This window comes from Mustela lutreola, chromosome 9 (genome assembly GCF_030435805.1).
Source record: "Mustela lutreola isolate mMusLut2 chromosome 9, mMusLut2.pri, whole genome shotgun sequence".
Taxonomy (NCBI): domain Eukaryota; kingdom Metazoa; phylum Chordata; class Mammalia; order Carnivora; family Mustelidae; genus Mustela; species Mustela lutreola.
In genome coordinates, this window is record NC_081298.1 from 15,387,875 (window position 1) to 15,412,429 (window position 24,555).

Consider the following 24,555-nt stretch of genomic DNA (forward strand, 5'->3'; position numbering starts at 1 on the left):
TGTAGCCTAAACTTGGTCTCTCTGTGCAGGAAGCCTTTTTTTTTTTTTTTTTTAAGATTTTTATTTATTTATTTGATAGACAGAGATCACAAGTAGACAGAGAGGCAGGCAGAGAGAGAGGGGGAAGCAGGCTCCCCCAGGAAGCCTTTTTGATGATGCTTTCTCCTATGGGCACCGAGGGCTTACCTCCCGGCTCTGCCCCTGTCCTGCGATGTGTCCTCGGTAAGTCATTTTCCCAAGTCTCAGTTTATTTTTATCAAGTGGTGACAGTGATTCCCACCTTGAGAGAGTGATTGCAGGAATTACAGGAGATTAGGTGTCAAAGTGCCCGCACCCGGTAAGCACTGGTGGCAACCATCATTAGCAGCAGCAGGAGCTGCTGACCTCCCCACACAGGCTCCCCAGATCCCTGGGGAATCTAGAGGTTTGCGCTCTTTGCCCACTAGAGGGCACCAGAAATCAGGCACTTGTCCAGGGCTCTGACCCTGGCTGAGCAGGAGGTAAGAGTGAGGGGTTTCTGGGCTCAGAAGAGACCCCTAAGACCATCTGAGAGCTTGGCAATTATCCTGTGCTCCTAGGCCTGGCGCACAAAGATTCCTCAAACCCCAAACTGAGCTTCAGTAAAGTAATGAAAGGCAGCCCAGTCACCATGCCCAAAGCCCTACCATCCTTCCCTGGCTGCATCCCACAGCCCAAGACCGTGTGGGCAAAAGAGCGCCAGCTTCTGAAGCTGACTCTTCACATCTGACTGTGTGCTCTTGGGCAGGTGACTTGCCCTCTCTGAGCCTCAGCTTCATTTTCTGTAAAATGGAAATGTGACAGCAGCCTAGAAGGGAAAGGCCTCTGTGTGCAGAGGGCGGGTCATAATTGCTTTTGTGTCTTTCCATCAAGAACGCTACAGGGTAATCAGCTGTTTTCTGCTGATCACAAATGCGATGGATTGATTACTCCAAATGCTTTTAAAGCATTTCCCCGTGAGGCAAGCCTTGTACTGGCCTGATTAGCAAAATGAAATTAATAGTTTTGCTAGGGGTTGTGAGATTCTGGGTGTTAGGTCTCCCCCACCTCGGCCCCTCTGTATTCTCCAAACTCTCTACAGTGTTGATGCATTGTCTTCTCAACGGTAGACAAGGGTGAAAAGAAGGAACGGGCACCTGCTATGCACTGGATATTTTTCCTTTATCTCCCCTCCAAATCCATAGGCTCCCTGCGGCCAGGGACTATCTGCCTTGCTCGCTGCCGTATTCTCTGTGCCTAACACTGTGTGTGGCGCATAGTAGGTCCTCCAAAAAATATTTTTATAGTGATCAAAAGTGACTTCTGCAGACTTTACAAATGAGGAGCTAAGGTTCAGAGAGGTTTTGTGACTTGTCCTTGATTACCTGGCTTGTGGGACGCAGGGCCCATATCCCGAGAAATTTCTTTCTACTCAGTGCCTGTCCTTGATCCCCAAACCCCCTTTGCCCCAAACAGCTTATTTTGCAAATTCCTACTTATATAGTATGTGTAGTACTTGTGAAGCCACAATCCTAAGGGGTAGTTTTAGAATTTCCCCCATTTTATAGACAGGAAAATTGAGGACCCCATCAGTCAACTAACTTGCTCAGATCACACAGCCAGTGAATGGCAGAGCCAAGATTCTAAGCCCCGCAGTCTGTCACTAAAATGCTTGCCATTGACAACTATGTGAAGCCACCTCTAGGTGGGACTCCTGCCTTCCTGATTCCTTGGGGGCCCCCTGGAGGGCCTGGATTGTGCCTTCTTTTGTGCAGTCCTTGGAGCTCCTGGCACAAGGTGAGGCGTGTTGTCTGTAGGCCCTCAGTTCAGGCCCTCTGGCCGCATTCCTTTTCCACCCCCCAGGCAGATAAGGTCCTCTGGTTGCTGTAAGCCCATCTAGAAGTTAGTAGGTGGCCCTTGGTTTCTAGTGCAAGGTCATCGCTGCCCTTTGAGCCTGTAGACAGGCTCAAAGCCTATAGCCTATGCTTCACCTCGTCCTGTCTACACCGCTAGCAGCAGCTGGTGCTTTGAGGGTGGAGGGAAAAAAAAAAAAAAGACAAGAGTTAGACTTTGACCCCTTTATCTGCACTCCTTTTCCCACTTTAAGACGGGAGTCCAGGGGCGCCTGGGTGGCTCAGTGGTTGGGCCGCTGCCTTCGGCTCAGGTCATGATCTCAGGGTCCTGGGATCGAGTCCCGCATCGGGCTCTCTGCTCGGCAGGGAGCCTGCTTCCTCCTCTCTCTCTCTGCCTGCCTCTCTACCTACTTGTGATTTCTCTCTGTCAAATAAATAAATAAAATCTTTAAAAAAAAAAAAAAAAAAAAAAAAAAAAAAAAGACGGGAGTCCAAAAGTGTAGGGCCGGGGTGCATATTTACATATGTGTGCGTGGGGCTCCCGTGGTCACGCCTACGGTTGGATCCATCCTGCATGTGAGTGCACGTGGGAATCTGGGTGTGGCACGAACACCCCCGGGTGTGGCCCAGGGTGCGGATGATGCCGACCTGGGTGTGAACTTGAGTTTCTGTGCAGCTCTGCACATGTAGGGGTAATGCACAAAGACAGACCTCCAAAGCAGAAGGCTTTGCATCACCTTGCCCTGCCTCGGCTTCCTCCCGTGTAACGTGGGGACAACAGTGGCACCTCACTGGTGGGACAGCGCCAGGCATACCATAAGTGCCATAATAGTTACTACTGTATTATCAACCTCCCAAGTTGCTGGAGATTCCAGAAAATAATCGCTTTGAAGGATCTGGCTCAAGAAATATTACACCCATGATCCTCAGCTCAATCTTCTTTCCCTCAGTCTTAGCATTGCACGGGCACTGCAACAGAGTCAAGAGAGTTTAGAAATAGAGGTGGGGAAGGGTGGGGAAGGGTGGGGAATCCGTCACCCAGTGTCCCGCCCTCCCCCCTCCCCCATCCCCGCCGCAACAAGCAGTCTCTGCATCATTGCTGTTCCTTTCCAGACCTTGCCCATCTGTCATCTTGCTTGGGGCTTGGAGCCCACCATGGTGGTCAAAACACATTGGGATGAATTAACCAACATACATTGTTTTCAGCGATGGTGACTAAACTGAGTATTTTTGTAATCCTGCCTTTGTTTACTTCTTGCGAGCATTTCCCAGGTGACAACCCGTCTTTATCATTACTGGAGATAATAGAAGAAGATTAGAAACTACCTAATGTCCCCAAACGGGGAAATAACCCTTTTATGGAGAGCCAGCCTAAGGAATGTTATGAAGTCTTAACGGACAGCTCTTTCCATGGAAGATTTTTTTTCCTTTTTGGGGGACAGTTTCGTGTTTCCAAATCAGGAAAGGGATATTCCAAGATTATCTGTCCCTGGCAACGAAGCAGATTCCGTTGAAAAAGATGGAGACATTGGCCATCAGGGAAATGTATGCCCAAAGTCCAGTGAGATCCCACAACACCCACGAGGATGGCTAAAATCAAAAAGACAGACCATGGCAAGTGTTGCTAAGGCTGTGGAGAAATTAGAACCAATTAGAACCTTCATACACTGCTGCTAGGGACGGAAGGTGACGCAGTTGCTTTGGACATCAGTCTGGCCATTCTTTAAAAGGTTAAACATAGGGGCGCCTGGGTGGCTCAGTGGGTTGGGCTGCTGCCTTCGGCTTGGGTCATGATCTCAGGGTCCTGGGATCAAGTCCCACATCGGGCTCTCTGCTCAGCAGGGGGCCTGCTTCCCTTCCTCTCTCTCTGTGATCTCTTTCCTTCCTCTCTCCTACTGTGATCTCTCTCTGTCAAATAAATAAATAAAATCTTTAAAAAAAAAAAAAAAAGGTTAAACATAGAGTTACCATATGACCCAGCAATTCCTCTCCTAGGTCTGTGCCCAAGAGAAATGAAAACATGTTCATACATAAATACTCACAGCAGCATTATTCATAAGACCCAAAAGGGGGAAAAAAAAATCTAAGTGTCCTTCAATTGATGAATGGATGTATGAACCATGGTCTCGCCACACAATGGAATATTGGCCAGTAAAACCAAGGAATGAAGTATGGATTCGTGATACAACACGGACAAACCGTGAAAACACTGTGTTAAGTGAAAGAAGCCAATCACAAAAGACTTAGTAAGATTTCCATTGTGCAGGATTCCATTTATTTGAAATGTCCGGAATAGGCAAGTACATAAAGATGGGAAGTAAACTGGAGTTGCCTGGGGCTGGAGGGGGAGGGAGTTCAGCAAGAGAGCTAGAGGATGACTAACAGTGGGTACCGAGTTTCTCTGGGGGGAGAGTGATGAAAAGGTTCCAAAAGTGATTGTGAAAAATACGCCAAAAACCATTGAATTGCACACACTTTAATGAGTACGTTGTAAGACATGTGAGTTTTCTCTCTATAAAGCTGTTAACAGCTTTTTCAAAAAGGCTGGAGACCCGAGGCCACAATGGAAATATGTACTGTCATTTATTGTGAGCCTGGACCATGGGCCGGGTACTAGTTAATATCGCTTAACTTCCACGATAAGCCTGTTGGGTTATCTTCCCTATTATATAGATGAGGATGTGCGGTTCAGAGAGTTGGAGTAATCGGCCTGAGGTCACTCAGCGCTTTGGTGGTTCAGCTGTGATGTGAAACCGGGATCCATGCTCAGTACGAAGCACTTTTACCATCGTTCTGGTTCAAGATGGCAACCAACGCAGAAGAATTCTGAGCTCAACTCCTCCCAGGGACACGGGGTCTACAGCTAGATACGGGAACGATTAGCTGAAGGATTCCCACACGTCGGGCGAAGGAGAGCCCGCATCAAGGCAGGTTGGAGAGGCTAAGACAGATTCTCGCCACAGACCTCACCCCTGGTGAGTAGACCCACAAAGGAGAGGGAACTCAAGACCCCCGAGCTTTTCCCTGAAGAATGAGGGAGGTGAACCCCACATCTGGTACCCCAACTTTTAAGACCAGTACCTGGAGTCCTTCTGTCGCCTGCTCGGGAGAGGCCGGGAGCTGGTACATTGGGCCAGCTGGACAGATAAACGTAGAGCAACAGGACATGGGGGGCCCAGGATCGGGGACTCCTCCCTGCCCTTTATCTGACCTGGGCACCAGCGGTCATTCATGGTCTGGGTCCTTTATCACTGCCTCAAGCCTTCTCCGTAGCATCGCCCTGTCCAGGACCCCTCAAGTGGACACCCATCACATCCATCAAGGAGCCCGAGCAGCCCCAGGACAAGTTTGGCAAACAGATCTGTCCACGGCGCAGCCCCCAAGACTTCCCATCTTTCCTGTACAGAGACACTCATACACGTGCTCAGAGAGTTACGTAAGGACAAGTGTTCGTCACAACATATTTTTTAAAGATCTATTTATTTGAGAGAGAGAATGCACATGCACACCTATGAGCAGGGGTGGGGACAGAGTGCAGGGGTGGCGGGAGAATCCTCCTACAGACTCCCCACTGACCGTGGAGCCTGGGGCAGGGCTCCATCCCAGGACCCTGAGATCATGAGCCGAAACCAAGAGCTGGCCACCGAACCAACTGAGCCAGCCAGGCGCCCCATCACAGCATTGTTTGTAGTAAGGAAAAACCAGAGAGAACCTAAAGGCCCAGCACTCAGGGACTGGTCACTATGCAAGGGGACAGGCAGTGGAGGGATCAGAGGCGGCCCGTGGAGCTCTTGCAGTAGAAGGCTTATGGACTTAGAGAACGGCTCACAGTACATTCGGTGAGGGCCGCAGACCCCTGCTAGCCGCCCCCACTGTCCTCCCGCCACCCAGACAGCCCCAGACTGCATCTTACCGCCCAGCCACACTTAACTCCTTAAGGTCCCCAAATGTACCCCAAGCCCCCCGCCGCTCTCTCTCTTCTCAGGCGTTCTTGGCACCTGCCTCTCCTTCTGCCTGCAACGTCCCTTCCTGTCCCTCCCTTTCATTCTCTTTCCAACTGGCTGACTCTGGTTCAGCCCCGGGTCTCAGCAGAAGCTCTCTCTCCACTCCCCCATCCCCGCCCCCACTGCCAGAAGTGCTCTTTGGCTCCCCGGCTGGGAAAGGCCCCCTCTGTGCTCCCACAGCCCCAGGGAGGCCCACATCAGCACGAGGTCACACTCTCTGGGACTGTCTGCTTCCGACATTGGAGGCCGGAACATGAGGCTATTGTCTTCTTAGTATCTATCTACTCTCAGAGCAGGCACCTTCCAGTGAATTCCTCAGCAACTGGAATAAAAGCCAGACTTGTTTTCATGGTCTGCAAGGCCTCATGTGACCTGGCTAGGGCCCACTTCTTCAACTCGCCTGTAATTCTTCTCACAGCTCTCTGCTTACTGACAGAGACTGTGCTCCAACCTGCCAGGAACCTGCCTGCCTTAGGACCTTTGCACCTGCTGTTTCCTCTGCGTGGGATCGAGGACCCATGGATGGAGACCTGGTTCTTCACCTCAGGTTTCTCTTGGTCTGGTGAAGGAGGCAGACACATACACTGGCCCCACTCTGGGCCCTGTTTATCTCAACTATAAGATGAAGGTGGTCATCTGCCAGTCTCTCCCTGCTCTGCCTCCTCCCTTGCTGGCCATTAGAAGGTCCCGTGGGGTCGGAGCAGGAGGTAGGAGGTAGTGCCTGTTTGGGGAAGCATGCAGGGGCAGAGCAGGTGTAAATAGTTGCTGTAATGGGCTGCAGTGGCAGGTGAGACTCAGTTCCGGGGGGGAGCAGGAGGGGTAGGCACAGGAGAGGAAGGCACACAAAGGCAGGCTGGTTCCCACTTCGCCCCAGGCTGCACCTGGCTAGATTCTGCAGACCCTGCTCTGAGCTCACTGCCTCCCGGTGCAGCCTGGCCTTTAGCAGAGCCTGGCTGAGGCTGGGAGGGGGTGCCCGTGGGGTCAGTGTCGGAGCCAGGAGGGCCTGGGTCAGGCGGCGGGGCACCACCAACCCAGGCGCCTTTCCTATTGTGAGTCTCTCTTTGCTACAAACTTCACTTCTCTCCTCCCAGAAGGGACCCCAGGGAACAACAGATGCCAGAGGCTCCAAATAATCAGTTCTCAGGGGCTCCCCTCTGCTCTTTTTGACCATTCCTGCCCAAACTTCCCCTCCCCCCCAACCCCAACCCAGTGCTTAAGGGACTGGAGTGTTTATCCTTCATTTCATTCCTGTTTCCCTAGTGGAAAAGAAGATTGTGAGCCTTTGTCTTGCAGATACACTTGCAGTAAATCAAAGCAGTATGTGAGGTCACTAGGAGGTTCTAGGACCGTGTGTGAAGACCGTGGCGCTCCGAGATTGTGACCGCTCTGACTCCGGGAGAAAGGAGACCTAGAAAGGTAGGTAAGATGCGACAGGCACTTTAGAACTAGAATCTAAGCTCATCCTCAGTCCTTCGACGCCGGGATGCTGGTTTTCATTGAGCAGACGAGGACACAGGCTACGAGAGGCGAAGGGAGTGGCTCGAGGTGCGCTCACAGCCGAGAGCTGCTGGACCTCAGAGTCCAAGTCCAGTCACCTGCTGGAGTCGGTGCCCTCCGTTGTGGTGTTCGCCGCCTCAGCCTGCATTTTAGCGGCACAGCTGACCACGGGCTGGGTTACCAGCTCCGTCTCTCAAGGAAGAAAAAAACCTGAGAGAAACTGACAGGTTGTCAATAGCCCACAGCCCCTGGGCCTGCCCACCCGTTGAGGATTAGAAGGAATAACAAGGTCTTTGAAGGTCATCGAACCCCATTTTACAGAGGAGAAAGCAGACTGGAAGAAGGGAAGGAACTTACCCAAGATCACACAGTTGGTGAACTAATACTCCCATACTTTTGTTGGGAAACAAAAGCCAAAGAAAAATTAACTTATTTCCTTACTTCTTACAGCCCACTGACAAGTCCTTGAAACAGGCAGAGTGACATTCTTCTTGGAACTCAGCTGCCTCGATGTTAATATTTTGTTAAGGGCAAGAGGCAATCTTAACCCGACCCCCCCCTCCCCCCACACACATATACCCCAGGATCCTGCAAGTCTACGTTAACATATAAAAAGTCCTATGGAAACTTCCTTTATCTCTACCCCCCAAGATGCATGTTGGCAATCATTCTCCAAGCATATGGCCCACTGATATACATCTGAAGGGTCTCATGGCTCAGGTTTTATTAGACGGTAATAAGTGACATTTTCCTAACCATAGCTAGCCCTCTCAAGGTCCTGGAAACCTTGTTTCCAAAATTCCTTAGAGACTTACACTATCCCTAACCCCCTCCCAACTTGCAAGTATAATCAGCTACTCCTCATGACCCAGCACAGCTCTTTCTGCCCATAGGTCCTGTTCTGGGCTTTCATAAAAGCACGTTTCACACCAGAGACATCTCAAGAATTCTTTCTTGGCCATCGGCTTTGAACCCCAGCGTTTTTCCTACATCAGTTTGATGTCACTGGTGGGGACAGCAGCTCACCGTGACCACCGTTCTTCCACAGGTCGGTGCTCCAGCTCCATGGGACCCTCTCACCATCCCACAAGGACCACATTGGTCTAATCTATTGGTGATATTGTGCTGATAGGACTGGGTGAGCTCAGATGCCTCTTTAAGACACCTGCGATGCCTCTTTAAGACACCTGCAGGCTGGAGGTGGGGAGACAGGACTATTGCCAGTCAGGTTCTCCAGAGAAACAGAACCAACAGGAGGTGTGGATGCGTGTGGGCATGTGGGTATGTATGTGTGTGTAGGGATATGGGTGTGTATATAGAGAGAGTGGAGAGGAAGGTGGAGGACAGAGACGGGTTTTAAGGGTTGGCTCCTACAGTTATAAGGCAAGTCCATCCACAATCCATTGGACAGGTCAACAGATTGGAAACTCAGGATGTCTGTGTTACAGTTGTTTGTTTGTTTTTTAAGATTTTATTTACTTATCTCGGGGGGAGACGTGTAGAGGGGGAGGCAAAGGGAGAGGTAAGGAAGCAGACTCCCCACTGGGCAGGAAGCCTGATGCTGGCCTCCCCTCGATCCCCGGACCCTGAGATCATGACCTCAGCTGAAGGCAGATGCTCAACCCACTGAGTCACCCAGGCGCCCCTGTTTTACAGTCTTGAAGCAGAGTTATTCTCCTCTGCACACTGGAGCCCCTAATTCTACCCATCTAATGTGACTCACAACATGAGCTCTGAAGTCAAAGAGCCCGATTGCACCACCTTCATGCTCTGTAACCTAGGCTGTTCATTTAGTCTCTTCGAACCTCGGTTTCCTCATCTGTGAAATGGGTTTCATAACTGTACCTGTTTTGTAGGATTGCCTTCATGATGAGGCATAAACAAACACCCAGCACAGAGCCTCGTACACAGCTGGGCACTCGTGTTCGCTCTTATCTCATCATCATATGTGTATGAGCGGCTAAGAAACCATTGAGTTAATGGATAAGGAAGACTTTGGAAGTCAACTTACAAGAGAAATCTTTGAAGGAAGCCAGGTTATCTTGGGCAAGAATAGAACTTGAACACCGCCCTCAAGTGTCGCCAGAGCTAAAATGAATGGGCAGAAGTAGGTAGCAACCAGGGGGCCCGGGTGGCTCAGTTGTTAACTGTCTGCCTTGGGTTCAGGTCATGATCCCAGGGTCCAGGGATTGAGCCCCACATCGGGCTCACTGCTCCACGGGAAGACTGCTTCTCCCTCTCCCACTCCCCCTGCTTGTATTCCGTCTCTTGCTGTCTCTCTCTCTGTCAAATAAATAAATAAAATCTTAAAAAAAAAAAAAAGGAAGTAGAGAGCCACCAGTTATTTCTGGGCTTGAAAGAAGATGAGGACCCAAGGGGGAACTGAAGACAGTTAGCGGTTAGGGTGACAGAAGATTGACAGAAGAACTTCCCATAGTTAGGGTTTAGGGGAGGGGATGAGCTCTTCCTTGCAGGAAGTCTGTAGAGATAGTCAAGTGGGCAGCTGTGAGAGAGAGGATTCCTGCACTAGCTGGAGGTTGAAGAAAGACTTATGAGGTCGTTTCTTTGTCCTGTTCTTTCTGGATAATGATCCCCAAATTCCTTCCCCTGTTTGGCCATATAGCCAGTGAGAGGTCCAGTAGGATTATGGGAAATAACCTCCTCTCCTTCTCTCCCTGTCCTCTCTGTGCTTCTATTCCTCAAACACAGCCAAGTTCTACCCCACTACCACTGGGCCTTTGCACATGCCACCTTCTCTCCATAGAATTGCATCCAGATTTTGTGGGCTTAAAACTTATCAAGCTGGGAGACTTTCTTTAAGAAAAAAGAACACAAAGGAGGCCTAGGTGGTTCAGTTGGTCAAGCATCTGCCTTTGGCTCAGGTCATAATCCTAGGGTCCTGAGATGGAGCCCCGCTTCAGGCTTCAGGCTCAGTGGGGAGCTTGCTTCTCCCTCTCCTTCTGCTCCTCCCCACTCTCCACCTGTGTGCTCTCGTGCTTTCTCTCTCACTCTCAAATAAATCAATAAAAATTTAAAAAAAAAAAGGAAAACACAAAATCAGATAAAAATGTGAGTATTTTGAATGAGAAACAAAACCACAACATATAAAAAGCAGACAAACACAATACAGTGTCCAGAAAAACAATATTATACTTATATTAACCCCCTTATATGCTTCCATAATACTTTTATTCCTACATTTGGGTCATGTACTTTTGGGATAACCTCTTCACTTGACATTGATTTAGTACTGTCATTTTCTTTAGAGAGAATAAGAAGATATCTCAATTTTCTCCAGCACAGTGGACCCAACACTCCCCCCACCATTGTTAATAGTTTCAAAAGGTTTCTTTCAACTTCATAACTCATTACTGGTAGCGTGAAAAGCTTTAGGATTACTGTCCTATTTAGAAAAACTTCGATCAGGATTGAGGATCTTATATAGACAGTCACAAGACTTTTTATGTTTCCTTGATTTACGAAACTTAAACAGCATTTGAATGGAAGCCTCTACCAACCAGCTTGTTGCCAACATCCTGTTTACATTTTGAGTTTTGTTTTAGATTTTCATCAATGTCGCATTCTGTGACAACTTCCCCTTCACTAGAGTCCCCCAAATGCCACAGCAGCTCCAGCAGCGTCCAAAGGGAGGGCATGTAGGACAGGGAGGAAGTGGCAGGGGAGAGAGGCAGTGAGAATAGCTTACTTTGGCCAACTCGGAGGGCACGTGATCCTGAGTGGGCGCGGCCTCTCCCAAGTCATAGGAGGATGCCCAGCAAGTGAGGGGTTCCAGGGCTTAAGCTCTGTGACTTTCCCAGTAAGCCTGGGAATCCACTGCCCCCTCTCCCTGGCGGGAAATGCCTCCCCCCGACCCATGGGTGCGAGGGCAGCACAGCTGGTCCACCTCCACTCACGCATCACTTCTTCTAGGAGGCCTGCAGAGCCCGTTAGCTGTCCCAGGAGGCGGGAGACCAATCTGTCTGGCTCACTTGGCGCCCTTAGTCTCCTCTGAGCAGTGCCTGGTACACAGCAGAATCCCAGGCCCAGAAGGTGGAAGTGACCTGCCAGGGTCACCCAGAGGGTAACCACCAGAGCTGGGAGTCAGCCTGGAAGGAAGGAGGGAAGGGAGGAACCCCGCTTCCCAGATGAACTGCGGACCTCAGAGAGATACGCTCCTTGCCAGATGCTTTCGGAGCCCTCGCTGGCCGGCTTCCCTTCTTCCTTCCTGCACAGCTGATCAGGAACCCGGAGCGCGGGTCCTCTGAGCCCCTCCACAGAAATCTCCCTCCAGCCGTGCCTGGGAGTGTGGACCTGGGTCTGAACCTCCCGGCCACTCCTTCGCAGCTGTGTAGCCTTGAGCAGTTTGGCCTCACCATTTTGCACCTTGATGTCCTCATCTGTAAAATGGGTTTTATGGCTGCACCTCCTCCCCTGGAGTGAGGGGACTGTAGATAATGTGAACTCAGCAGAAGTGCTCTGGTCCTGGAGCAGCGGCAGCCTGTGCAGCGTTAGCTCTGCGAGGTGAGGCCAAAGCAGGAGCCTTTCCCTCTTCCCTCCTCCCTCCCCCGCCCCCACACCCAGCCCAGTGATCTTCCCTAAGCTTCTGTAGATGCTGCCTTGCTGAGGTCAACCAAGATACCAACCTGCTTGTTATAGCCAAGGGACTCTGGAATCCGCATGCGTTCCTCCATCTGCCTCTCCTGGAGGGCAAGGGCTGGCTCACCTCCACCAGTGGTCAGGGGAGGGCTAGGATCCTACCCCCCTCCCCGCCCGCCACAGAAGTCAGAAGGCAGCTGCCCCTAGACTGAGCCCTCTCAGTGGGGCCAGACCTCCCTCACCACCTGTCCCCAGCACCCAGCCCAGGGACTGGTCCAGGGCCACACCCTGTCAACGCTGGTTGGGAATTAGGGAGGAGGCTGACACACAGCCTGCCCCCCAAGGCAGTCACCCCTGACTCACCACGGTGGCCACTGGGGACCGTGGGGCGCGTGCCTACAGTGTTCCACGGGCCCCGCTCCGCTGTTCGACGGGCTTCTCTTGTTTCCCCACAGCCTTGCAAGACAGGTGCCATTATCCCCATTTCCCAGAGGTGAAGACTGAGGCTCAGCCGGGACAAAGCACTTGCCCGAACCTGTCCCCACAAGGAGCACTAGAGCCCGGAGGGGACTGTCCCCACTGTTCTTCCAGAAATGGAGATGCCTGGCACTTCCCCCTCAGGGAATCATTTCTTTTCCATTAAGGAAAGCTCCTCTGCCAAAATGTACTGCTATGGCAAACCACTCTAACATTTCGCTTTAAAAATTTAATGCTATTTTCTACCCAGAGAAAAAAAACAGCTGTGAGCTCCTCCAGGGAAGGCATGGTTTCCTCTGCCATTCTCAGGTCCTCACTGCCTGTCGTGGGGCCGGCGTGGAGCAGGACTGCAGCGGCCGTTTGAGGCGGGAGGGTGAGAGCCGCCGCCTGACCCCGGGGAAAATCACGGCTCCAGCCCGTAGGAGGAGGCCGCCTCAGCCCCAGGTCACAGGCCTGGGGGACCCCCGGCTCACACGCAGGGTTTGTTTATTCTACACGATACCTTTCTGAAGTTCAAATGATTTGCCCATCTGTAAAGGTTAGAAGTTTTCATACAGGATCCCGGTTTCCAGCCTGTGGCCAGAGACGGGCTAGCTTTCACCAAACCCAGGTCCTTTTCTTCCAGGCACACAGCCTCCCTTGCAGTTAGTCGGGACCGTGTGACAAGAGTCCGGCCAATGGAAGGTGGGTGGAAGTAATAAGCACCACTTCCTGCCTGGGCCCCCAAACTTCCCTCCCAGCCCTGCACCCTCTCTTTCCTGCCTGCTACCAGAGACAGAAGGTCCAGGGGGAGGACCCTGCGTGGGGGGGGGGGGGCGGGCATGGGGAGGACTCCCAGGCCTGAGGAGGGGGTGGGGCAGGGCCCATCCAGGGCTGGCCCATGCTGGACTGCGGTGGGAGCAGGATACAAACCATTGCAGTGGTAAAGCCCTGAGCTTTGGGGCTGCTTATTATAGCAGCTTTTGCTGACTAATGTGGCTTCCTCTGAAAAGTCAGAGGTGGGGGGGGGGCAGGGTGCAGCGCTGGGCTTACTTTTCCGGGGGGCAGCGATGAGCTGGAATTTTCTAGCTGTTGCACCCTTCAGCCTGGCTGGGGTTTTTAGCTCCCCTAATCCCTGATCTCAATCTGCCTGACTCAGTATCCAGGGACACTGAGGCACATGGAAGATAAGGGACCAGCTCAAGGTCACGGTGTATTGGGGCAGAGGTGAACCTGGATTGAAGTTCTCCTAGCTAGTACTCCAGGTTTTTCTCAAGATCTTTCTCACTTGTGAGCGGAGAGGAGGTTTGAGTAGAAAGTGAGGAAAAGAGGCAGAGGTTCAGAGTCTAACACCCTTTTGGGGTGAAGGGAGAGCAAGGTGACCAGGAAGGGAAGGGGCACCCCAGATGGTGAAGGAGGTGGAAAGATGGGGAACCGTAACTGCTCTATGATGCCAGTTTGCAGAAGGCTTGGAAATGCTCAGCAGGCAAAACTAGGCCCCTCCCCAAGGGGCTAGACCTGCGTCTGGCGTGGACGCCTGACCCCAACCCTCCCTTTCTCTGTCCCTCTTGGGAAAGGGCCGATGCCCTTCGTTGCCAAACCTCCACTACAAAGAAGCAGAAGACAGTTTGCCTTTCCAGACAATCCAATCCAGAAAGAAATGATTTACAATCAGGATTTACAATCCTGTGTCGAGGGAGTTGGCGAATGCCAGGAGTGGGATAGGGTGCTCTGTGAAGTGTGGAGAGATGGTCTGGGTGAGCCCCTCCCAGCGGCTCTGCAGGGGTGGGGGAGGAGGGGAGACACTTCCCTGCCCCCTTGCAGCCACTAGAACTCCCTAGTACCCCAGCACCTGCCAAGGCATGCATTTCCTGGAGGGCCCAAGTCCTACCCCATCTGGGGACCTCCCAGAGTCCCCTCTGACACTTGCCTGCCATGAGGTGTTTGTAGACGTCCAGCAGCTGTGGAAGGACCATGAATCCTTCGGCTTTGCCGCTACCTGCCCAGACCAGACCACGGCCTGGAATCCACGGAAGCTTTGCCAGAAGCTCAGCTTGTTCCTCACTTCCCCACAGCTTATGACCACCCCCACCCCTCAACATGGCCACTGGGCCCAGCGGGCTCCCCAGCTCAGACCAAGAAAGGCACTTGGAGACTTGAATTTGCATCCCACCACCCAACCACCGCCACCCACCACCAACACCCTACCGTCAACCACCACGGATCGCCAAACACTCCACCGCCAATCACCACCAACCACTGCTAATCGCCAAACACTGCACCACCAACCGCGACCACTACCACCCATCACCATCACCACCAGTAACAATCATCACCACCACCAACAACCAAAAACCCTACCACCAACTACCATCAATCACCGCTAATAACCAAACACCCCGCAGCCAACCACCACCCACTGTCAGCATATTGACAGGAACAGAAAGAATCTACTACACCGAGGATCTGGGTAGAGAAAGAAGGAAAGAGCGTATCCTCCCAGAGCTGCCGTGCAAAGGTCCTACTACGAAGGTTCACAGACCCACGGAGACCTTGGGCACAAAAGCCCGAGTTGTCTTTAAGAAGCGATTATGCGGCACTTACACCAGAGGTGCGTTAAACAATGACCCAGCAAACCCGTACCTGTGTCTACAATGTCTTGCTTGCGCTTGTGAATCCAGGAAATTCTGAAGGAAATAATTGAAGATTAGCACCAAAACTCATACGGTGGAAAAAAATCTAGCCTGAACAGGTATGTAAATATTCACTCATTATGTTCTGCAGGAATATTAATGTGTTTAATTATGGGATGTTAATCCAGACCCCACTGATGTGTTACATGACATAGAGTGTGCTCTGTCCTTCTTCCTTTACCCCTCCCTACTCACCTTTTCTTTCTTTCTTTTTTTCTTTCTTTCTTTTTCTTTCTTTCTTTCCTTTCCCTCTCTCTCTCTTGCTCTTTCTTTCCTTCCTTCCTTCCTTCCTTCCTTCCTTCCTTCCAGATTTTATTGTTAAGTAATCTCTACCCCCAACATGGGATTTGAATGTAACAATCCTGAGATCAAGTTGAGGTCAAACGTTCCAGTGACGGAGCCAGGCAGGCACCCCTAGTGTGTGATTTCTAAAAACCTCAAACTTCCCAAATCCCAAAGCATGTGGAGGCCCTGAGGTATCAGGGTTGAGATAAGAGACTGTGGCCTGTGTACATTCTAGGTGCTATGTATCTATGAACTCGCTTATTCCTCGCAATAACCCTATGGAGGAGAACTCCTTATTACTATTATTCCCATTCGAGAGACAAGGAACCTGAGGCAGGGGGAGGTGAAGTGACTTGCCTCAAAGCTGGTGAGCGTTGACGCTGGGGCTTGGACGCCAGCATCCTGGCTCCAGAGCCTACTCCCTGGACCATGCCCTGCTCTGCCTGGGGTAGGGCGGTAAACAGCAGCCAGTACACGCCCCGCAGGCTGCGTGGGGAGTAGATCCATACGCCAGGTGTTCTCCAGGCCGCCAACCATCCAGTTTGCCCTGGAACCATCCTGTGTCCCTGGAAAACCCTCAGTCCCACCAAACTGGGATGGTTGGTCACCCTAGTTCTTGGGGACCACATGTCTCCCCTCTTATAAGTGTCCCGAGGGTCCGATCCAATGAGGGGGATCCCAGGGTCTGAAGATGTGTATGTTCACATAACATGGCGTCTCAACCCAAACCAGGATCTCCTGCAGGCACTTAACCAAGACACTGGGAGAAAACTCTGGAGGAAACGCGGGCTACGTCAGACTCACCGAGAGGCAGGGTCTCTCTTCAAGGCTGCCACCCGCCTCGGGGTTTATAAGGACAAGTGTGACTCTATCCGGCCTTCCCCTTAAGCACTGACTTTGGACGCCACTGTAAACACAGTGGGAATATTCCTTTGCAGGGAGATTTACTCTGGTACTTACATTCAGAAATGACTTGCTCTCACCCCTACCTTCTAATTTTAGCTTGTTAAAGCCCACACCTGACTTCTTAGGAAGGAGCCACACGCAGGACTTTTATCCACCTGCCGTAGGCCTGCCCAGTCCTGTCCAAGTGCAAAGTGGAGGGAGGCAAGGCGCCTGCCCTTGACAAGCAGGTCTGGGCTATGGAGGCGGGAGAGAAACATGTGCCTGGCAGAGGGAGACAGAGACAGAGACAGAGAGAGGAAGAGGGAGGAAGAGAGGGGGAGAGAGAGCAGAAGGAGGGAGAGAGGGAGACAGAACAGAGGAAGAGATCACCCCGCATGTTGGGGTGTCCCTGGTCAAGAATGCAGGCCGGAGGCTGCTGCTGGCTTCCCATGGCAGACTGAACACGTGCATTTACCTCCACTGTTCTCTGAAATTATAATAAAATGGCATAAAAGCATTTTTTAAAAAAATCTATTTGTTTGACAGACAGAGATCACAAGTAGGCAGAGAGGCAGGCAGAGAGAGAGGAGGAAGCAGGCTCCCCACCGAGCAGAGAGCCTGATGTGGGGCTCGATCCCAGGACCCTAGGATCATGACCGGAGCCCAAGGCAGAGGCTTTAACCCACTGAGCCACCCAGGCGCCCCCCAAAAAGCATTTTTTAAAAATGCACACCTATCCACTGGGAGAAAGAGACCATGTGAGGAGATAACAGCAGATGAGAGCAGTCAACCAAATTCTAGAAGCTGGAGCAGATGGTGAGTGGGGGCTAACTGAAGAAACCAGAAAGCTGCAACCTGACTGACTGCTCCGGGGAGCCATCAGGACACAGGACGACCGAAGACCATCCGGTAGGCTCAGGCATGAGGGAGACAAAAAACCTCCACAGACCGAGGTGAGGGGCAGGATGGGAAACAGAAAGGTGGGTGATTATCCGTCGGGCAGACAGCAGGTTCCCGGGGCTCCCTGCCCGGCTGGCACAGGCAGGACACGACCGTCCCTGCCACCGCAGGAGGCCCGCCCAGCAGAGAGCCCTGACGCTGCGAATCTGAGGTCGTGTTTGTGCTGGGCTCCGCTCCCGGCCTGGACTCGAGCTGTCCTTGGAAGCTGTAGCTCTCACTGTTATATTCAGCTGGCCTCTTTCGGGCTGGTCCTTTTATTTCCTTTCGGTCAGACAGAGCCTCAAAGATGTAGGAGGAGGGAGAGGTGAAGTGGACCGCAGAGTCTGGCCACCTGAGGACACCCCTCTGCCTATCCGCACGCCCTCCTCACACTTCAGGCTCTTTGATGTGGCTCAAACGGCTCATTGCCTCCCAATATCTACTATCCTCTTCTTGAGTAACCGAACCTTGCTTTTTAGCTGGCTACTTTGCCTCCCGGCTACGGACGTTTCTCAGTCTTGTTTTCAGTTAGGTGTGACCATTTGACTATAGGAGTGAAAGGGTTGTGAGGAAATGAGGAATTATTTTTAGAAGAGGAGAGCTCTTCCTCCATTCTGCTCTCTGGGTTGCAGATGTGATGGCCAGTGCTCCAGCAGCCATGGTGGACAATGAGGATAAAGGCCACATGCTAGGGATGGCGGAGCAGAGAGGTGGAAGGTGCTGTCTTCACAGAGTTGCCATACCAGCCTGCACTGCCCACCTTTGGACTTCTTTTACATGACAGGGAAATAAACTTCTCTCTTGTTGTGGCTACTGTTATTTTAGAATTTTCTGTTTTGTGCAACTGATCCTAATTCTGTCTGGTTAAATTGGAGTTGGAGACAGCACCTCCCTTGTCCTCTTTCCTATTCAGAGATCAGAATCAGCAGAGATTTTGGCTGTTATGAAGCCCATAGGGTCAGGGGCAAAATCTGGCCCACTGATATTTTTCTTAGCTCATGCAAAGTTTTTAAAATTAGGAGGTATTTGAATACTTTTTTTAAAAAAAATCAGTCTTGCTTTTTTTCTTTCATTAGTAATATTTTTAGAGCTATAGCTCTTGGTTTTAATGAATTAATTTTTAAATTCATTATGGAAGCATCATTGTCACACAATGTTATATTAGTTCTAGGGATACAATGTATTGATTTGACAGTTGTATAAATTACTCAGTGCTCACTATACGTATAATCACCAGCTATCTGAACACAGTTTTAAACATTAAAATTGTGGTTTCCAGATTTTCTTGAATGACTGGGGGCCTGGTATTCCCTGGATCCACATTCTGGCCCGGCGGCATTTAGATGGGGCATCTGTGGTCTTGTTGCGTGGTCCTTCCATTGCTCTTCCATGAGCTAGGCATGTGTGTGTGCATGTGTGTGTGTGTGTGTGTGTGAGCTCACGATAGCTCATGAGCTAGGTGTATATATAGATTGTCCTATGAGCTATATTTGTATATGTGTTATCCTACAAGCTAGGTATTATATGGATTGTTCTAGGTGGTAGGTATATATGGGTTATCCTATGAATTAGGGATGTCTATGTGTTATGTTCTGAGCTCGGTATATATTATGTGTCCCTCCACTCACCAGATGAGGAATTTTGAGGCCCAGAGAGCACTGGCCTCAGTCGTGGACCTGGAAGTGGCAGAGCCAAGACTCCAATCTGTCTGCATTCTACGCTTGCTGTGTTGGTTTTTGCGTTGGCAACACTTGACTTTCCAACTTCTTGGTTGACATTTCATAGGAGACAATAGAGCCAAGGAGGAAGAAATACTTAATGATCCTTGTCATATCATATCAAATGCTGGTTCCTCTGCTGCCCCGGGAGTAAACCACCTAGAGAACGGATGTTTTCTGCATGTCCTCAGTGCCTGGCGCAGAGCCAGCTGAGGGAAGGACGTGCTAAACAAGTGAGGTGACCCGCCCTCAGTCACACAGAACCGGATGCGGACCCAGGGCTCCCGCCTGCCTGTCCCGAGCTCTTGTCCCAGACCTGGCTGCTCTCCAGCCTACTCTGCTTTCTCTTGGACACCGACAGAGGTCAAGAGTACAGCTCTGAGTTTAGCATATTCACACCCAAATTCCTCTTTCACCTCTTACCCCTTGGAGTCTTGATTTCTCCAGCGGTGAATAGGGCTAAGTACAGAACCTACATCATAAGGCCGTTGCGGGGGGTGGGGAATCTCTGGGTGAAATCATCTGCATGTGAGTAAGTGACCAGCACGGAACAGGTGCTCAATAGACCTAGATATTATCGTGACACGAGTTTTGTATGAGTGTGTGGGGTAAGGAGGGGTTTGTCTTGAAATTCTTTTCTTAGGCATGATCTTGCCCTTCCTTCATCTAAGGCAGCCTGAGCCCTGTGCCGGCCTGGACACAAGGTCATGCTCAAGCAAGGGCTTCCCATAGATCCCAGAAGCTTGACAACAGTGACCTCAATTGCCCACTTACTTTCTATCATTCCACCAACAGGTAGCAGTTCCTACTTTCCACCAGACCCTGGGTGAGAGCTGGGGATCCAGGAGAAGTTGATCCTGTCCTGCCTTTGTAGAATCTCCACCTGGCGGGTAAGGTAAGACAAGGTCACAGGGCTCTCCCACACCCAGCTGATGACAAGTCTTATGTGAGAGGAGCACAAGGCCTATGGAAGATGCATTCCCACTACAGCAGCGGCTGCGAATGCTCACCCACATCTGCAGCTCCTTGCCTTCCCAGATGTGCTGCTGGACTACATTTCCCAGGCTCTCCCGCAGTACAGTTTGGCACGTCACCCGGCTGTGGGGATTGAAATGTGGGCTGCAGTGAGGGGTGCCGCTTCGGAGCCCTGCCCCCAAACCCACAACCGCTGCTTCATCTCTTTTCCTTATGAATGGCTAGAGCAGGGATGACCCCCAGGACCACCTTGAGACCTGCATATTGAAGATTCAGTCTGAGTCCCAAAAGGAACAGGTAGAGTCCTCACCACTCTTTTTTTTTTTTTTTTTTTAAGATTTTATTTATTTACTTGACAGAGAGAGATCACAAGCAGGCAGAGAGGCAGGCAGAGAGAGAGGGGGAAGCAGGCTCCCCGCTGAGCAGAGAGCCAATGCAGGGCTTGATCCCAGGACCCTGAGACCTTGACCTGAGCGGAAGGCAGAGGCTTAACCCCCTAAGCCACCCAGGCGCCCCTACACCACTCTTGTTACAGAAGCAAGAACTCTTTTTCTAGCATATTGTATTTGTAACATCCTATGTGGAACAGTGGCTAGGGTTACCCTAGCTGATAATCTACCCTGAAACCCTGGTTTTCTTACGCACGACTCTAACAATTACCTTTACCAATGCTATTGTCTGGCTTAGTTCTTTGTGCAACTGGAGATGACACTCCTGCCTGGTGTTATTTCCATTTGGGACATTCTTATTCATTCTCTGTCTTCATGCATTTGTTGTTGACATTGTTGCCTGGAAGTAGATCTTGAGCTAGATTTTTCTCTACCCAGCCCTCTTCCAAGTCTATAGACATTGGCCTACCCTGGATTGTTGTGGAGAGGTTCAAGACCTGTCTGTAGTACCCAGGGTCCTGGCAGGAACCAGGCAAAAACTCAGACTGAGCCACTGAGGGGAGTTTAATAAAGAAATTATATTCACTCAGTTATAAGATGAATAAGGTCTGAGGCTCTAATGTATAACAGGATGGTTATGGTTGATAACACTATTGCGTAACTGAGATGTTGAAATGTGCTAAGAGAGTAGAACATAAATGTCCTCACCGCTCCCCACCCCAAAAGCGGGGAATATGTGGTGAGGAATGTGTTAATTAACTTGATGGGGGGGGGATCATTTCACATGTATACGTCCATCAAATCATTGCACTGTACACTTTCAATATCTTACCATTTTATTTGTCAATTATACCTTAATAAAGCTGGGGGAAAAAATGATTTACAAAGCTGTGGGTCAGTGAAGCCCTCAGTGCCCAGCCCACATGCCCTCAGCATCACCTCCTCTGCATGGTGTTTTCCTGCTAATACGGGAGTCATGCTCCTGCTCGCTCGCTCTGCTGTAGGGAGCAAGCTTCGCCAGCGCGTTGAGGCAGCCCAGAGTGCCCGGAAGCACTTGATGTCCTGGAAGCAGCCCTCCAACAAAGTCAAAGCGCAGTTGGTAGATAAACTTCCCAGCTTCCTCACTCTTCAGCTGGGGTAACTCGGAGAGACACATTCCACACTGTCTCCCAGAGCTCCCTTGAAGGACTGAGCTCTAGGCGCCTTGGGTCCCTAGCCTGCCTGCACTGGCTCATTTCCTGTCTTACTGGCACTGCCCTTCCAGTGTTTCCCAGGATCTCTTCTCAAATAAACGACCTGCACTTGAATCTTTGTTTCAGGCTCTACTTCCGAGGGAACCCTAACCCAGAGCAGAGTTTATGGAGAGCACTAAGGGATGGTGCAGTAGACTGAGGCTAATAACAAAAGGAATCCCTGCCTTTGAAGATGGGCAGGAGGGACCGGTGTGAAATGGACAAGACCACCTGCCAGGAGCTGGGGGCTTGGTGGAGAGACACAGCTGACCTGGTGACTGACTGTACAAGGGGGAAAGGGGACAGAAGGAGTAAACATCCTGACTTCTCCCTCCTCCCACTTTCTGATCTCCTGCTCGTGCCCCCTATCGACCAAACCCAACCAGAATCCAGAGCAAACCCAGCCAGAATCCAGAGGGTAAGAGAGTCTGCTGGTGTTTCCATAGAGGTCAGGCTGCCTGGCACACAGCAGCCTGGAGAAAGGCAGGGGGTGCATTTGGAGGGGCAAACAGAAGATGTGCAGCACACAGCCTGATTGTTTCCCTTTGTCTTTAAGCTGCTTGGAAGGCAGACTTTTGGTAGTCCAGAATCTGGGAAAAGGCTTTTCCAGGTGTCAGGATGGAGTAAACTTAGGTGCAGAAACTGGAGGGGTTGGCAAGCATACGCACCAGCATTGCTGTTACCCTCTGCATAACAATCTGCCCCCAAGACTTGTTGGCTTCAAGTAACAATTTTATTACATACCCCAAATCTGTAGGTCTGGAATCTGAGGTGGGGTCAGCTGGGTAATTCTTCTGTTCCACACAGCATGGCTGAAGTCCCATATTCGGCTGGCAACTGTTTTGATCTGGATGGGGGCGGGGGGGTCCCAACGTAGCTTCATGAATGTGTTTCTTTTCTTTTTTTTTTTTAATTTAATTTTTTTTAAAAGATTTTATTTATCTGTTTGACAGAGATCACAAGTGGGCAGAGAGGCAGGCAGAGAGGGGCCTGCTGGGCAGAGAGCCCGATGCGGGGCTCGATCCCAGGACCCTGAGATCATGACCTAAGCCGAAGGCAGAGACTTTAACCCACTGAGCCACCCAGGTGCCCTGAATGTATTGTTTCTTGGTGGGAGACGTGGAAAGGCTGGGACCAGCAAGACTGGAGTGACTTTAAGAACTACGGGTTCTCAGGACACCTGGGTGGCTGAGTCGGTTGGACATCGGCCTTTGGCTCTTGTTGTGATGCCAGGATCCTGGGATTGAGCCCTGTACCGGGTTCTCTGCTGGGCAGGGTGCCTGCTTCTCTCTTTCCTTCTGCCTGCCACTCTCCCTGCTTGTGCTCTCTCTCTCTCTCTGTCAAATAAATAAAATCTTACAAAAAAAAAAAAAAAAAAAAAGAAGAACTATGAGCTCTCCAGCTTGATAGGCTCAAGGTAGTGGGACTTCCTACACAGCAACTCAGGGTTCCTTGGGAGAATGTTCAAGAGGCCCCAATGGAGGCTGAAAGGCTTTTTACAACCTAGTCTCAAAGTCCAGGAATGTCATTTCCACTGCATCCTACTGAACAAGTCCCTCCATCCAACCCAGATACAAAAGGAGGAAAATCTTGCAATGGGAGGAAGTGCAAAGAACTTGTGGTCACCTTTACTGAACCAGCAAGTCACCGGGTTGACCAGTGTTTGGGGAATTTGCTGGGAAGTCAAGGGCCAGGTGTTGGAGAGGGTTTTGGAGGTCATGACGGGGGCTGGCGAGACGGTAATTACGGTGGAGAGTGAAGGCTCTAGAGTTGGGTTCAAATTCAAACAGGATGTGGTCTGAGTCTGCGGTTCTAATCAGCCCCAGATATCAAGGCCAACGATTTCCAGACTGCACTCTGAGTAGCTGGAGACTATTTTTTTTTTTCCCTAAATAAAAGCTTGATCCCGATTTGCCTCCATTTATACCTTTCAGTGATTTTCCAGTGTTCTCACTGTACCCCAGCTGACCCCCCTTTCACCGTGTGATCTAGCTCTCTCTTGACTCATCCTCTTTCCCCCTTTTTTATTAACTTATTTATAATATGAAATGAAATAAACCCACCATGCTACCCAAGTGCTTGAACATTACCGATAACCAGAATAGATCTGTAAGCGTCTCCTCCACTCCTTCTTCCCTACTCCCCTGAGATCAACTTCCTATCAAACATGTGTTTCCCTTTCCCTTTAAAAGTTTCTTCTACCCATGCATGTATCTGAACATGCATGTTTTTGGTTTTGCTCTTATGGTGTTCTAAAAGTTGCACCATAGCATATACAGTTTTCTGCAACTTTTTTCATGCAAAATTGTTGCCGAGATCCGGCCCCTCTCTGCCCGCGAAGTCCATCAATTCCACCGTTGTGTAACAGTCGATGGCGTGAATAATCCGGTTTATTTGCTCACTCCCTGTGAATGGGCACTTGGGAGTGTTTCCGATGTTTTTGTTGTTAGGAACAGTGCTGGCCTGAACATCCTCGAAAAGTTCTCGGACTGCACACAAGTAGGTTTCTCTGAGGGTAAATGCCTAGGAGGATTTTTGCTACGTCCCCCTCTCCTCGCCTTTCCCCAGCTCTGCGGAGTCTCAGAGAACGTCATCTCCCCCTGGGCTGCCCTCTTCCACCCCACTCCCACCCACCCCAACCCCTCACCTAGGAAGCTCAGAAAACCCTCCCCCCGACCTGCAAGCTACGGCTGGTCCGCATTAAACCCCCTAACCATACATTTATGTTGTGCGTTTATATGATGAGCGTGTGTCTCGCCCAGTAAAGTGCAAGCCCCACGAGGTCTGTCACGCTCACCGTTCCCCTGCTTCCAGCCCTGCTCAGGCCTGGCACGCTGCAGGCGCCTGGGCGGTAGCTTGACTGTTGCTCGAGGGGCCAGGCGGAAGGCAGAGCGGACCAGGCGGCTGGAGCCTGAGCCCACAGGTGGATCCAGCCCGGCGTCCCGGAGCAGGCGATTTCGGGTGGGCCTGGGTCCCGGCAACTCGGACTTATCCCAAGCCAGGCCAGGATTTCCAGGAAATGCACATCCCTGGTCC

General features: G+C 50.9%; 1 long non-coding RNA gene across 2 annotated transcripts; it reads right to left on the reverse strand.

Moving 5' to 3' along the window:
• Positions 1-8,367: 8,367 nt before the first annotated feature.
• Positions 8,368-24,554, reverse strand: LOC131807633 (uncharacterized). Of its 2 annotated transcripts, XR_009344568.1 has the most exons (5): positions 24,317-24,554; positions 22,264-22,366; positions 19,934-20,021; positions 19,698-19,806; positions 8,368-18,971 (listed from the first exon to the last, which is right to left on the reverse strand). It is a non-coding gene; the product is annotated as an uncharacterized LOC131807633 (long non-coding RNA). The 2 variants fall into 2 exon arrangements; XR_009344567.1 differs by having other exon boundaries at positions 8,368-19,806.
• Between the last annotated feature and the right edge of the window lies 1 nt (position 24,555).